This window comes from Lissotriton helveticus, chromosome 1_1, assembly GCF_964261635.1.
Source record: "Lissotriton helveticus chromosome 1_1, aLisHel1.1, whole genome shotgun sequence".
In the NCBI taxonomy this organism is placed as follows: domain Eukaryota; kingdom Metazoa; phylum Chordata; class Amphibia; order Caudata; family Salamandridae; genus Lissotriton; species Lissotriton helveticus.
The window spans coordinates 421,727,863-421,741,623 of record NC_136057.1 but is presented as its reverse complement, the minus strand read 5'-3'; the positions used below and the strand labels follow the sequence as shown (position 1 = coordinate 421,741,623).

The following is a 13,761-nucleotide window of genomic DNA, read 5'->3' as shown; positions in this document are numbered from 1 at the left end:
CTACGGGGCAGAAGTCTGGGGCTTTGTGAACACTGCTAGAATTGAACAGGAAGAAAATAGACACATGAAATCTATTCTGAGGGTACCACCTAGTACTGCTGGATATATAGCTCATAGGGAGCTAGGGAGGCCACACCTGGTGGACTCACTAAAGTTGAGGCCAATTGTGGCATGGCTAAAAATTTGGGCAAACCCAGACGCATATTTAAGCAGAGAAATTCTATTGGACTGCTTGGGTAGGACTCACTGTATGCGCATCCCCTGGCTCAAATATGTGAGAAACACTCTTGAAGAGTTAGGGTTCGGAAATTTTTTCAGGAACCCCACAACCATCTTAGCACAGCACAAGAAACAAGTAGGGGAAATTTTCCTAGAGCGGAAAACCCAATGTCGTGCGGAGGTTGAAGGAGAGAAAAAGTCCGTGAGGGCCTATAACTTGGTCAAGAGTGTGGAGGGTATGGAGCCCTATCTGTATCTCGTACATAACGCACAGGACAGATTTCTTATGTGTCGTTTTAGATTGAACTTACTTCCTTTTATGTTGGCTTTTCCATCAGGTTTCACCATGTCAATTGAGCAGAAGGGACCCTGCGGCTGCGACAATCGGTCTCCGCAGGACTCCCTTCATTTTATTTTGCTCTGCCCCTATTTTTCTATGCCCAGGCGTAGGTTTCTAGTAGACATATTAAAAAAAGCCCAACTGGAACATGCCAGGGATGCTTTAGTCTATTTGCAACAAGCTTCCGACCCGCTAACCTTATGTTGTGTTATGAATTTTATCAAGGTGGCGGTTCGTTTAAGGATGACGAAGGGAGAGGAATGAACGACCTGGGATTTTATGTTTTAAATTTATGGCCCTGTAGGTTGAGATTTTTATTGTATTATTCATGTACAAGGATCTTGACTAAGATTTAATGCTTTTCTTATCTATGTATATATTTGTGTGCTTTTATGGTGTTATGATCTTGATTAAGATTTAATGTTTTTCTTATTTATGTATATATACGTGTGCTTTTATGGTGTTTTTTAATCACCGAATAAAGATTCTTGAAATGAAAATTATAAAACACAGGTGCAGCTTGCACACATGACTACCTTATCTCAATTTTGTATGCAGTGTGCTCTTTAACTTTAAAGGAACCAAGAAAATAATTCGTTGTCTTGAAATTAATGTTCTGCCAGAGATTTGTGAGAATAGAACTTTTAGGTTAGATAAAAAGTGACATATGCTTCTGATTAGGACTTCTGCAATATGTAACCAAGACGCACCTTTCAGGGGAGGATAGGCCAGTTGCATGAAGAATGTCAGTTGGTTCAAGCAGCCGCCTCGAACGGAGATAAGAAGAGAGCACAGGCCCCTAAGATGTCATCATTGTCAATTTGTTTGACTGATAGTTCTATTTAATAAAGAAAAGAAAAGTCCATCTTTCTTGTGTTGATTAAACTTCGCAGCTGTACTTTGATAATGAGTTAGACAATTATAATGCTAAGCAATGAGATTTCAAACATATTTAAGAGGCATCTCTCACTTAAACAAGACTAAACACTTCACAGATCCCACTTTGTGAGGTTCTGCCCCGGGCCTGAAAGCAAAGAAAATGTGCTTCTTTAAATCACCAAGACTGTGTATGAATTATGCTTTTACAAAACAAAAGGAGAAAGCACAGCATCTGGAGCCAGCACAAAAGGAGCTCCACTTTTAGGTTTTGGTCCGATTATATCTGCCAGTGATGCCAGCTAGGGGTGGAGTTAATATTTTTCAGTTTAACTGGTGCCCCCTTTGTCAACGATTTACAGGTCAAATGCAGTTAATTCACGTACATTTTCCAGTCTCTTAATCCCCACTTGAATGTATTCAGGATTTTAAAACTATAAAGACATCACATTTGTATTTTCTTTTAGGGTATCATTATGGTAGCAGTGAAGCTCTGCAGTCATACTGCTGTATAGCAATTACACCGCCCTCTCATACAACAAATAATGCATTTCCATAAGACATATAAAGCAATTCATACTCCCACTACTATCAATATTTATTTTACAAAACTCCATGCAAAGCATCCTATATGGTCTTCTATCCAAACCCACAAGTCCCATCACCTAGGTGTAGTGTTGCTATTAGTAGTCATTCTCTCATCTCAGAGATCTGATAGGAGGCTTATAAAGTCCATCAAATGGGAATTCTCGTCAGGGACACACTCCCCCTTCCTTAGTTAACAACCATGTTATCTAACACCCATGTGTTTTGCAGAACCATTAATCTGAATGCCTGTGTCACTGTATTAAAAAAAGGACCAGACTCGTCAGATGTACCAATTCCTCCAGATCTAATAAAATCTTGTCAACATAATGTAATTGTTGACCACCCATTGCATGGAAAGGCTTCACTTGCTCCTTTTTAGGTCTCGGCTAGCGTAGGTTGCGCACATGCGCAGTCTCGCTGGTGAGATTTAATGTCTGTTAGTAGCGAGGTTAACCCCGCCCCTCTTCTCCATTGGCTGGCCTCCTAAACGCTGGCCAGCCATTGGAGAAGAGGTCCCAGTGACTATCTAATCCCAGTCTTTTTAGGATTTGGCGGCGTGTTTTTTCGTTCCTTTCTCTCACTGACGTCCTCAGTGAAAAACACGCCCCCCAGTCTGAAAAGGACGGGGCTTACATAGTCTACTGCCACCGCATCGCATCATGCGTATATCCACAGCTGCTGCCACCATTTTACTTGTTCTAATAAGACCTCAAGATCGCTGTCCAGTTCCGGCGCATAATCCCCCCGGGGCCTTCTCGGCTCCTTTTTCGCGTGACCCAGTGACCTCAATATTCCCAGGTGTCTCCCTAAAGCGCACCGGCAATCTTCTTTCCCTGCGTCTCCCTGCCATAGCTCGGATGCCTGTTTTGCCTTTCCTCTAGTGGGCGGGGCCTCTGCTCGGCTTTGTGCACTGGCTCCGCTTCATGGCTTCCTCTCGCTGTGCTGTGTGACTTGCTCTTCTAGACAAAAAAAAAAACTCCTGAAGCTCCTCTGCCACATGGTACAGCTGCTTAGATGGACTCTCTTGTATCTTCCCGCCTGAATCCCGTTCAGTAGTCGGCGATCGCAACTTCCCACTTTAGCTGGATCCTGCAGGTAGCGCCCTGTTGCTCGCCTTAGTCGAGCGGCCGAGACGGATCACATCCTTTAGAAGTAACCGATGTGGTAAGCCTGGCCGCCCTTGTCCTGGGTTCGTGCAAGCCGCGACGGGGTCTGGTGCACACTGTCCCCAATCACAGTTTGCCGAAGACGATACTCGAACCTGTGCCCCCAGTTCAAAGGCGGAAGATCTTGCAGGATCTCCACGTCCTCGAGCAGTCCGCTCCGCACTCGTTGCCTGGTTGCCACAGGAAAACTAGTCACAGCGCTGCACGATGTCCAGTCTGTCGGTGACCGACACTGGCTTCCTCAAGGTCGAGGACCGGTTCCTGCGGGTTCAGAGCGGTTTCCTTCGCCGTCCACCACGGTGCTGCCCGGGCTGGTTCGCTTCCTCACCGCCTAGAAGTCCTGCTGTTCGCTTGGCGCCGTACTTCCTCCTTCCCGATGCTCCTTCTGGGTTCTCTACGAGCAGGGTGCAGCGACTCCAATGTGATTCTGGCAGCAACAAGGTGATTCCAATAAGATGGGGGTTTCTGTCCCAACAGGAACCTAACGTCCCTATTTGAACCCCCCTGCCACTTGCCTCTCTGCTCCGATTGGGTGGCTAGCTGCTTGTTTGAGGCACCCAATCTGGAGCACCCCCCCTCCACTTTGTGGGCTTGTGGGGTTCCCCCCTTGGGAGGCGTTTGACATAGGACCCTATTGGGTCCGGCTTCACCTCCCCGGCCAGTGTTTCCATGATGCACTTCTAATATGGTGTCCAAAATGAACATGTAAAAAGTCTGAACAAGTGAGCAGACACTGCTGATTGCTATTTAAAGCAGTGCCGGACTTCGAAAGACGTTTTCTAGGGGTTCTGAGGCAGTCACTGGTTACCATGCGTGCAGTAACCTCAGTCCGTGGTACTGTCTCTCCATGGTGTCCCACAGTACTGGCACTCACAGGTTTGTAGCTGAGTGACTCACCTTTAGCATTTCATTTACTCATGCGTTCAGAGCAGTAGTAAGAGTGTCATTTATAAGTACCATTAGGCTGGCTCTGTGTGTGTGTGTGGCTCTGTGTGCGGCTGTGTGTGTGTGGCTGTGTGTGTGTGTGTGGCTGTGTGTGTGTGGCTGTGTGTGTGCGTGTGGCTCTGTGTGTGCGTGTGTCTCTGTGTGTGCGTGTGTCTCTGTGTGTGCGTGTGTGTGTGCGTGTGCGTGTGTGTGTGCGTGTGGCTGTGTGTGTGCGTGTGGCTGTGTGTGTGCGTGTGGCTGTGTGTGTGTGTGTGTGTGGCTGTGTGTGTGTGTGTGTGTGTGGCTGTGTGTGTGTGTGTGTGTGGGTGTGTGTGTGTGTGTGTGTGTGGCTCTGTGTGTGTGTGTGTGTGGGGGGGGCTCTCTGTGTGTGTGTGGGGGGCTCTCTGTGTGTGTGTGGGGGGCTCTCTGTGTGTGTGGGGGGGGCTCTCTGTGTGTGTGTGGGGGGCTCTCTGTGTGTGTGTGGGGGGCTCTCTGTGTGTGTGGGGGGGGGCTCTGTGTGTGTGGGGGGGCTCTCTCTGTGTGTGGCTGTGTGTGGGGGGGCCCTGTGCGTGTGTGGGGGGCTGTGTGTGTGGGGCGGGCTCTGTGTGTGTGGGGCGGGCTCTGTGTGTGTGGGGGGGCTCTGTGTGTGTGGGGGGGCTTTGTGTGTGGGGGTCTGTGTGTGTGGGGGTCTGTGTGTGTGGGGGGGCTCTGTGTGTGTGGGGGGGCTCTGTGTGTGTGGGGGGGCTCTGTGTGTGTGGGGGGGCTCTGTGTGTGTGGGGGGGCGGTGTGTGTGTGGGGGGGCGGTGTGTGTGGGGGGGGCGGTGTGTGTGGGGGGGGCGGTGTGTGTGGGGGGTGCTGTGTGTGTGGGGGGTGCTGTGTGTGTGGGGGGTGCTGTGTGTGTGGGGGGTGCTGTGTGTGTGGGGTGCTGTGTGTGTGGGGTGCTGTGTGTGTGGGGTGCTGTGTGTGTGGGGTGCTGTGTGGGGGGGCTGTGTGGGGGGGGCTGTGTGTGTGTGGCTCTCTGTGTGTGGCTCTGTGTGTGTGTGGCTGTGTGTGGCTGTGTGTGTGTGTGGCTGTGTGTGTGTGGCTGTGTATGTGGCTGTGTGTGTGGCTGTGTGTGGCTGTGTGTGTGGCTGTGTGTGTGGCTGTGTGTGTGTGTGTGTGTGGCTGTGTGTGTGTGTGGCTGTGTGTGTGTGTGTGGCTGTGTGTGTGTGTGTGTGGCTGTGTGTGTGTGTGTGTGGCTGTGTGTGTGTGTGTGTGTGTGGCTGTGTGTGTGTGGCTGTGTGTGTGTGGCTGTGTGTGTGTGGCTGTGTGGCTGTGTGTGGCTGTGTGTGTGTGGCTGTGAGTGTGTGTGGCTGTGAGTGTGTGTGGCTGTGGCTGTGTGTGTGTGTGGCTGTGTGTGTGTGTGTGTGTGGCCGTGAGTGTGTGTGTGTGTGTGTGTGGCTGTGTGTGTGTGTGTGTGGCTGTGTGTGTGTGTGTGTGGCTGTGTGTGTGTGTGGCTGTGTGTGTGCCTGTGTGGCTGTGTGTGTGTGTGGCTGTGTGTGTGCCTGTGTGGCTGTGTGTGTGTGTGGCTGTGTGTGTGCCTGTGTGGCTGTGTGTGTGGCTGTGTGTGTGTGGCTGTGTGTGTGTGGCTGTGTGTGTGTGGCTGTGTGTGTGTGGCTGTGTGTGGCTGTGTGGCTGTGTGTGGCTGTGTGTGTGTGGCTGTGAGTGTGTGTGGCTGTGTGTGTGTGTGGCTGTGTGTGTGTGTGGCTGTGTGTGTGTGTGGCTGTGTGTGTGTGTGTGTGTGGCCGTGAGTGTGTGTGTGTGTGTGTGTGTGTGTGTGTGGCCGTGAGTGTGTGTGTGTGGCTGTGTGTGTGTGTGTGGCTGTGTGTGTGTGTGTGGCTGTGTGTGTGCGGCTGTGTGTGCGGCTGTGTGTGTGTGTGTGTGTGTGTGTGTGGCTGTGTGTGTGTGGCTGTGTGTGTGTGGCTGTGTGTGTGTGGCTGTGAGTGTGTGGCTGTGTGTGTGTGGCTGTGAGTGTGTGTGGCTGTGAGTGTGTGTGGCTGTGAGTGTGTGTGGCTGTGTGTGTGTGTGTGTTTCTGTGTGTGGCTGTGTGTGTGTGGCTGTGAGTGTGTGTGGCTGTGAGTGTGTGTGGCTGTGAGTGTGTGTGGCTGTGTGTGTGTGTGTTTCTGTGTGTGGCTCTGTGTGTGTGTTTCTGTGCGGGGCTCTGTGTGCGGGGCTCTGTGTGCGGGGCTCTGTGTGCGGGGCTCTGTGTGCGGGGCTCTGTGTGCGGGGCTCTGTGTGCGCGTGTGGGGCTCTGTGTGCGCGTGTGGGGCTCTGTGTGCGCGTGTGGGGCTCTGTGTGCGCGTGTGGGGCTCTGTGTGTGCGTGTGGGGCTCTGTGTGTGCGTGTGGGGCTCTGTGTGTGCGTGTGGGGCTCTGTGTGTGCGTGTGGGGCTCTGTGTGTGCGTGTGGGGCTCTGTGTGTGCGTGTGGGGCTCTGTGTGTGCGTGTGGGGCTCTGTGTGTGCGTGTGGGGCTCTGTGTGTGCGTGTGGGGCTGTGTGTGTGCGTGTGGGGCTGTGTGTGTACGGCTCTGTGTGTGTGTGTGGGGCTCTGTGTGTGTGTGTGTGTGTGGGGCTCTGTGTGTGGGTGCAGATGCAATAGGTCTCGCATTTGCGAGAGATTAAGCTATTGGCATTGTAGATGACAATGCCATTTATTTTTTCTATTCTGTTTTCTCCCTTGCCACTCTTCCTTGGCCCTCTCTTTCATTTTCGTCTCCACGTTACATCACTCTCTGTCTTTCTCTGGCACACACACTGTTTTTATCTTCCCTTCTCCCTGAAGCAAAGACAAAACAATTGCTCAGTTTAACAAGCATTTGCAATGCAATAGGTCTTGCATTTAGGCAAGTTTAGGCTATTGATTAGCATTTTAAATGACAATGCCTTCTATTTATCTGTTTTCAAAAACAACATATAAATAAAAATGTTGTCACTTACCATGCCAATAGCTCTAACTTTTGCAACGGCGAGACCGTTGCATTGTACTCTACTACTCAGTTTATAATACCCTACTCACACTATACGAATAACTATATCTACAATATACTACTCACTCGCCACACCTCAAATACTCTATACTACTCACTCAAATACTCTATAATACCCTAATCCTAATACTCCCTACTACTCTACTCACTAATAATAATTCCCTACTACACACTCTCTACTACTCAAAATAATTATACTACTAACTTTCTACAATATTAATACCTATTACTCTATAGTACTCACTACTACTCTACTACACACTATATAAAACTATCACCTACTCACTATTACTCACTCTTCAACTCACTCTCTACTACTAACTTTCTAATACTCAGTTTATAATACCCTACTCAAACTATTCTAAAAACTAGATCTACAAAATACTAACTCATTACTACTCACTATAACACTCTGTATTATCACTATCTAATACTCTACTACACTTTACTAACTACTCTACTACTACTGTAAGCTACTCACATTTTACTCAATCTCTACTACTCTCTAATACTCTCAATTCACACTCTACTGACAACTAATCGCACTCTAATACACCCTCTAACTACTCTCTACTACATACAAGTCACACTCCTCACAACTCACTAAATTACACTATCGACAATTTTATACTCACTCTCTACTACTCACTACAACACTCTAATACTAAAAAGTACTAACTACTGCTCTCTAATATATACTCTATTTTAAAAGTCATTCGCTACTCACTCTACTAAATAGATATACTACTCCATATACTATCTATAACTCGCTACACTACATCTATTTCTATCTAGTACTTTTCATTACTCACTACTACTCTGTCTCTACTACTTGCTAACTCCTACACGATCTCTACACACTGTGGAAAATTAGAACGGTTTGGTGAACATTATCTGCGCCATCTTGCCTTTTCCCCTGATGCCACACTTTTGTCGTGCGCGCCCGCCATTTTAGGTGCCTCGATCAGGACCATCCCTTTTGCATGCCACTGGCCCCCGACATAGCCCTTCGCCCTCACCAAGCCTGCACGCTGACCAACCCCCCCCTCGCTCGCACATGCTTTTGAGTCATAAACCCCTCTTCAGCGCAGCTCTGCCTCAAAGCCCCATCCTGTTCCCAGCGCGACCCCTCCCTTCATTCTTTTTATAGTCCCCGGCCCTTTGATACAAAAACCCCCTTTTCCTGTGCCCGTTTGTCTTCCTTGCTCCCAGGCCAACACCTAGCTCTGCCGATACTATTCCTCGCCCCTCTCCGTACAGTAGGAAGCTTCCCTCATCAAAGGACCCCCGAGTTGATCAAAGCCCCCACCCCTCGAGATCCAATCGAACCTCCCACATTCCATGAATCGGCGGAATATCCAGCTGCGCGATAACCATCACCTGTTGTGACCGGGGTGGGGACTTCTACTGAAAATGTGTGTGGGAACGGGCCCGTAGGGGAGATCCCGGGAATGTCTTTCCGTACATCAAAGCATTGCCATGAATATGTAAACTGTAATAAAAGCCATGAAACCTGTATATAAGGGGCCAGGCCTCGGAGGGGAGGTTAGAGCACCTCATGACGATACCTGCTGTCTGTTTTGTGGTGTTCTCCTCCGGAGAGAATAAAACCTTGTTTCCTGCTTTCCAGTCTCCAGCGCCTGCCTCTTCATTGATTAATAATTCGTGGGTTACAGAGGCAATACCGCCGGGCAAATATCGATTGTCCCCGACCCTAGGTTTTACAATTGGCGTCCCAAGCGTGGGGCCCATCAGCGACTCGTGGATCCAGTGGGAGAGGTCCCGACGACAGAGTGAACGACTGCAACGATCGGGAGAGCTCTTGCCCAATAGACCCTCGTCTGGCAGCCGATCATCCGAACTTCACTAGTTCCGAACAGACCTCTCTCGAGTGATCTACGGTCCTGACTGGGAACCATTAGGAGTGCCGTGAGAAATACGAGAAGAAGAGGACGAACGGGCGCTGGATTCGGAAGACAAGAAACTGTCCATACGGTCCGGGTAAGGTCGTGTAAGCACGACAAACTGCAAAATAATTGATTGATCGTTCGGAAAATACTAGTATTACTCTTTGTTAACTTATTTGGAGATTCACAATCTGCACGCGGAGAAACAGTAGGCTCTTTCCCTTTTGCAAACAGTGAAGGATAGGTAACGCAGCCGTCGTGCCTATTTTTCTCCCCCACTGATTCTATTATTTATTAACGGTTCTCAGGAGATTCCCTCTCCCACACTGATTAACTGGGTTCTTTGACCCCGAACTACTGTTCACGGATTGTCTTCTGGAGATTCTCTGTCTGCAAACAGGAAATAACAGATTCCTCTTTACGGATAGTGAAAGGGTAGAGGACGCAGACTTTTGCGCCCCTGCTTACTCTCCCCATTGATTTTATTCTAGTTATTTATTATTGGTTGTTCTTCATTATCGGTTGTTCTTTATTATTGGTTATTCTTTATTATTGATTGTTCTTTATTATTGGTTATTCTTTATTATTGATTGTTCTTTATTATTGGTGGTTCTTTGTTATTGGTGGTTCTTTGTTATTGGTGGTTCTTTGTTATTGGTGGTTCTTTGTTATTGGTTCATGAGGTATTCACTGCCTGCAAACAACGTAGAATAGAAATATTCTGTCTAGTCTTTGCACACAGTGATAAGATAGGCAGTGCTGACTTTTTGTCCCTCGTTGCGAGCCGTCATGTCTGTCTTCTCCCCACTGATTGATAATTGGTTCAGCCCGGACCGTTTATTAGAGGTGGATCATCTAGCTCCGCTGGAAGGTACCCCTAATAAGGACATGTTCATAAACTATGGATTAGTCACCATAGCCTATAATAAATTGTGGCACAGGTATACCAAAGAAAGTCAAGACAAACAGTGGCCACTGGTAGGATCCTTCGACCTTGATAAAATAGAAACGTTAGAAATAGCCCTTCGTAATAATAAGACAACGCCTATTATGCTCGACAGTCTCGGTATGTGGCGAAAAGAGGCAATGCAACGACAGAAAAAAAGACGAGGACAGAGCAGGTAGAGGAACATATCAACAGGACAACCCCTGGACACCACGACCCGAAGGTTATCCCCCGACACTACGCACAGGACGGCCAGACTTAGGGCCAGACCAATGTGCTTTTTGTAGATATGTCGGACACTGGAAAGCCCAATGCCCGACTCTACTGAGCGTGAGTAGGGGCAGAGGGCCGACAGGAGTAACAGGCCGACAGAAAGGGAAAAGGCGCGAGACAAAGAAGAATCAGACTCACATGGACAGTCCAGATAGAACCACCACGTTCGATTATGCCCGATGGCACAGATTTCGCCAGAACAATTTCAGCGACATGTTCGAGTTTTCCTAGGTCGGACAATGTAAAGACGGGAACCCAGCCTAGCCCTAAATTAACGGACGGAAAAAGATAATTATGGCCAATAACTGTTTTTATGCTTGTCTTTGGATCTTGTATGTCATACTTTTACTGTCTCCCCGTCTGAGTTTGTGTGTACGTAATGTATGAATCTGCGTCATCCCACTACACGTGCTTTCGTGTTACATAAACTCTGTTAACAGAAATTTAGCTTGAAACAACCTGGAAAGAAAGGAATGGGAAACGAAATCAGTAAGCCACTGATGAACACAAACTTTTATTTTTAACATAACAAGCAAGAAACAATAACGCTAGAAACAAGAACGGTAAACTGTAGAAAATGAAAGTCAACAGAACATTCGCCCCCCCCCATTCTGGAACCTTCCAAAATAGGGCAGGGTTACGGCTACGCCCAACCGGCGGCAACCCATATAAGGCGGGCCCTGCTGCCAACACTTGGTCAGGAAATCTTAACGTATGGGGAAGCCGGAGGAGAGGCAGGGGCCAGCGGAGTCCGGCCACAGCGGCCCTGGGTAGTTGCCGGAAGTCCCGCCACATGCCTCCTCGGCCCAGCCGCAGCGGCCCTGGATAATTTTAGGCAGTCCCGCCACATGTCCTCCCGGTCCGGCCACCAATGGCCAGAGACCGGGGCCAACTGAGTCCGGCTGCAGCCGATAACCTAAGGAAGCCCGGTCCAGAGAAGAACGAGACACCTCTTTCTTTTCCCCTCCGTGACAGCCGCAGCAGCTCTGGACGGCGGGACGTCCTGTTCGTACCTCCATGGAATTTAGTCCAAGTTGGGCTGGGAGGGAGAGGCGACGCGGACGAGCCTCTCCCACCTCCATAGATAGGAGGTCTCCCAGCCCCCGGCCCAACGCCGAACTCCCCAGCCAGACGGCGGTGCCCCAGTACTTGCGCAGCACCGAACGTGCAATGGTGCCCATATTTTCGGAGCACTGAATATGCAATGGCTGCACCGATACTTGTGCAGCACCGAATGTGCGCCGCAGGTGGCCATACTCCCACAGCACTGAGCACGAGACTTGGGGAGCACCGGATGTGGAGAGACCTTCGTGCAGGCCGATGAAAAAGAGCAGCATGGAGTGCACCAGGAGAAGGAGACGGCGCGAACGAGTCTCCCTCGCCCCCCAGGTGGGGGCATCACAGCCGCACCCCAGCCGAACGTCCCGCTTCCACAACACAGAGTTCCATCCCCTATTTGTCCTCAGAAAGGTCTCTTCCACTCTTGCAGACTCGACGAGAGGGGACTGCTGCAGGGCCTCAAATTGGCGTCTGGGACCGCTGGAAGGCGGCCCTCGGCCGCTAGAGTAACTTTGAACGGCAATGTAACTCGGTCGCTTGCCCACCGGAGCACGAGCTCCCACCTCCGACAACATCTCCGCAGCCTTGAAGAGTCTACAAAAGTCCCCGGCGGAGCCCTCGGCTCCTGCAGGCTTCCGGTAAGGGACAACTGCCTTGATCACCAACAAAATAAACATGACATTGCCACTCCCTCTGTTAGCATGAATTCTAGAACTGCCGAAAAGGACTCTGGTCCAACCGCCGGTTGTAGGAAACTTTTTCCTGATGCTACTTCCGGACTAACCCGGCCCCGCCCAAAATGGCGCCGGTATCGATAGGAACTTACGAACACCTCGTGGTGTTCCTTTTTACTAATACAAAACTTGATGTTCTAAGACATATATGATCCTTTGTACACTTGACAGGAAGAAAGGAGAGCTCACTCGACGAACATGTAAAAAGGATCCCGTTAAAAATGATGATTACAAATGTACAATGTATTATATTTTTTTATATATATATAGCTGATGTATAACCTCGCTTATGACGCACGCACACGGTATGCATATAGGAAATCCGATTGCAATTAGTCTGACTATGCTTCTAAATTATGAAGTAAATGCCCCCGAACCCCCCAGCCAATTGATAGACGTTTTAGTTTGCTACACATGAATTGATAAAACTTTCTAATGTTTTTATTGCTGCAAAACAACCCCCCCACTGTACGCACTTTAGCCATTGCCGTGTCCAGCCAAATACGATTGCACCCTCATAAATCCACGTACTGAAATGATTTTGCAAAATAAAGGTTTTCGAAATTATGAACGGGTACTGCATGCTTTATTTAAAAATGTGGGATCGGCGGGAGAGTTCTTTTCTGTGCACCCTACTCTGCTCTCTCTTTAAGGTTATTAGAAGATGGTTGCCCAGCCCCGGAGGAAGGATCGGATCTACGACTCGATACTCTGCCTTCAAGGTATGCGACTGACTCATGAACGCTCGCGTGGAGAAAGACCTCGACTTCTGAGGATGGGTAAAACGAAACGGTATAAATGATGGAATGTAAAAGTAGGGTAAAATAAAACGATGTAAATGTTACAAGGTACGACGCTCAAAGGTATTAGGGAACAGAGCGGACCTAAGAACTGAAGAACCTCAGAACGTCACAGCGTTGAAAGAGATTTAAGGACCCCGATAGTTAAATACACCTGCCAACTAGAAACTTCGCGCTAAGTACTTCTGATTCTCTAAACGTTTTCCTACTCACAGCCCATAAGGACACACTGCCCCCACCCCCCCCCCCCCTGGCTCCAGAAACCACAACCTCAGGGATTCTATCCCGAGGAGATAAGACGGGTATGAGGTAAGTAAAGGACCCTTGAATCCATGTATTTGATATGCGCGAATGTTGTCCCCCTCCCTTCCCCTCTTTTCCCTCCCTCTGCAGGTTACATCAGAGATCACAGCCGAGGTGTGGCGAAGATCTGAAGCCTTGCCATGTCTGATACACGAAGCAGACTAGCGCCGCAAGGTGGCACCTAAGCACACCCACAAACTACTCACGTAGCTAACGAGCCCATAAATTTAGTATGATCTGATGAAAAATGATCACCCTTAACCCATGCTGCACGAATGAACCCATGTTACGTATGTTCGAAACTCTGAGAGAATGTGTGTGTGTGACTGAAGCGTTGACTCAACTGGTCGAAGGACCAAGAATGCAAGAAAGTGCGACACAGTGGTACCCTTTTTCCTTTTCTCAAAGCATGTCCCCTCTACCCTGTCTAATGCTCGTCCGCCTCAAACTGCATGCTTTCACGATTCTAACACAGACCCGTAAATGCCCTTCGCTGTGTAATGCACTAAATAGCCTTTCTTAAATACACTGCCACTCTCCATGTCGCACGTGTACTATTTAGCCTGCTGTTGCTCTCTCTCTCTCTCTCTCTCTCTCTCTCTC

General features: G+C 49.0%; 1 protein-coding gene across 2 annotated transcripts in view; it reads right to left on the bottom strand.

The window, feature by feature from the left end:
- LOC144810444 (uncharacterized) overlaps window positions 1–13,761 on the bottom strand; it is a 538,113-nt gene that overhangs the window by 411,671 nt on the left and 112,681 nt on the right. For both annotated transcript variants that reach the window (XM_078673784.1, XM_078673785.1), the window contains exon 4: window positions 1,270–1,397. The gene's annotated coding sequence lies outside the window, so the exon portion shown is untranslated. The remainder of the gene's footprint in view (window positions 1–1,269; window positions 1,398–13,761) is intronic.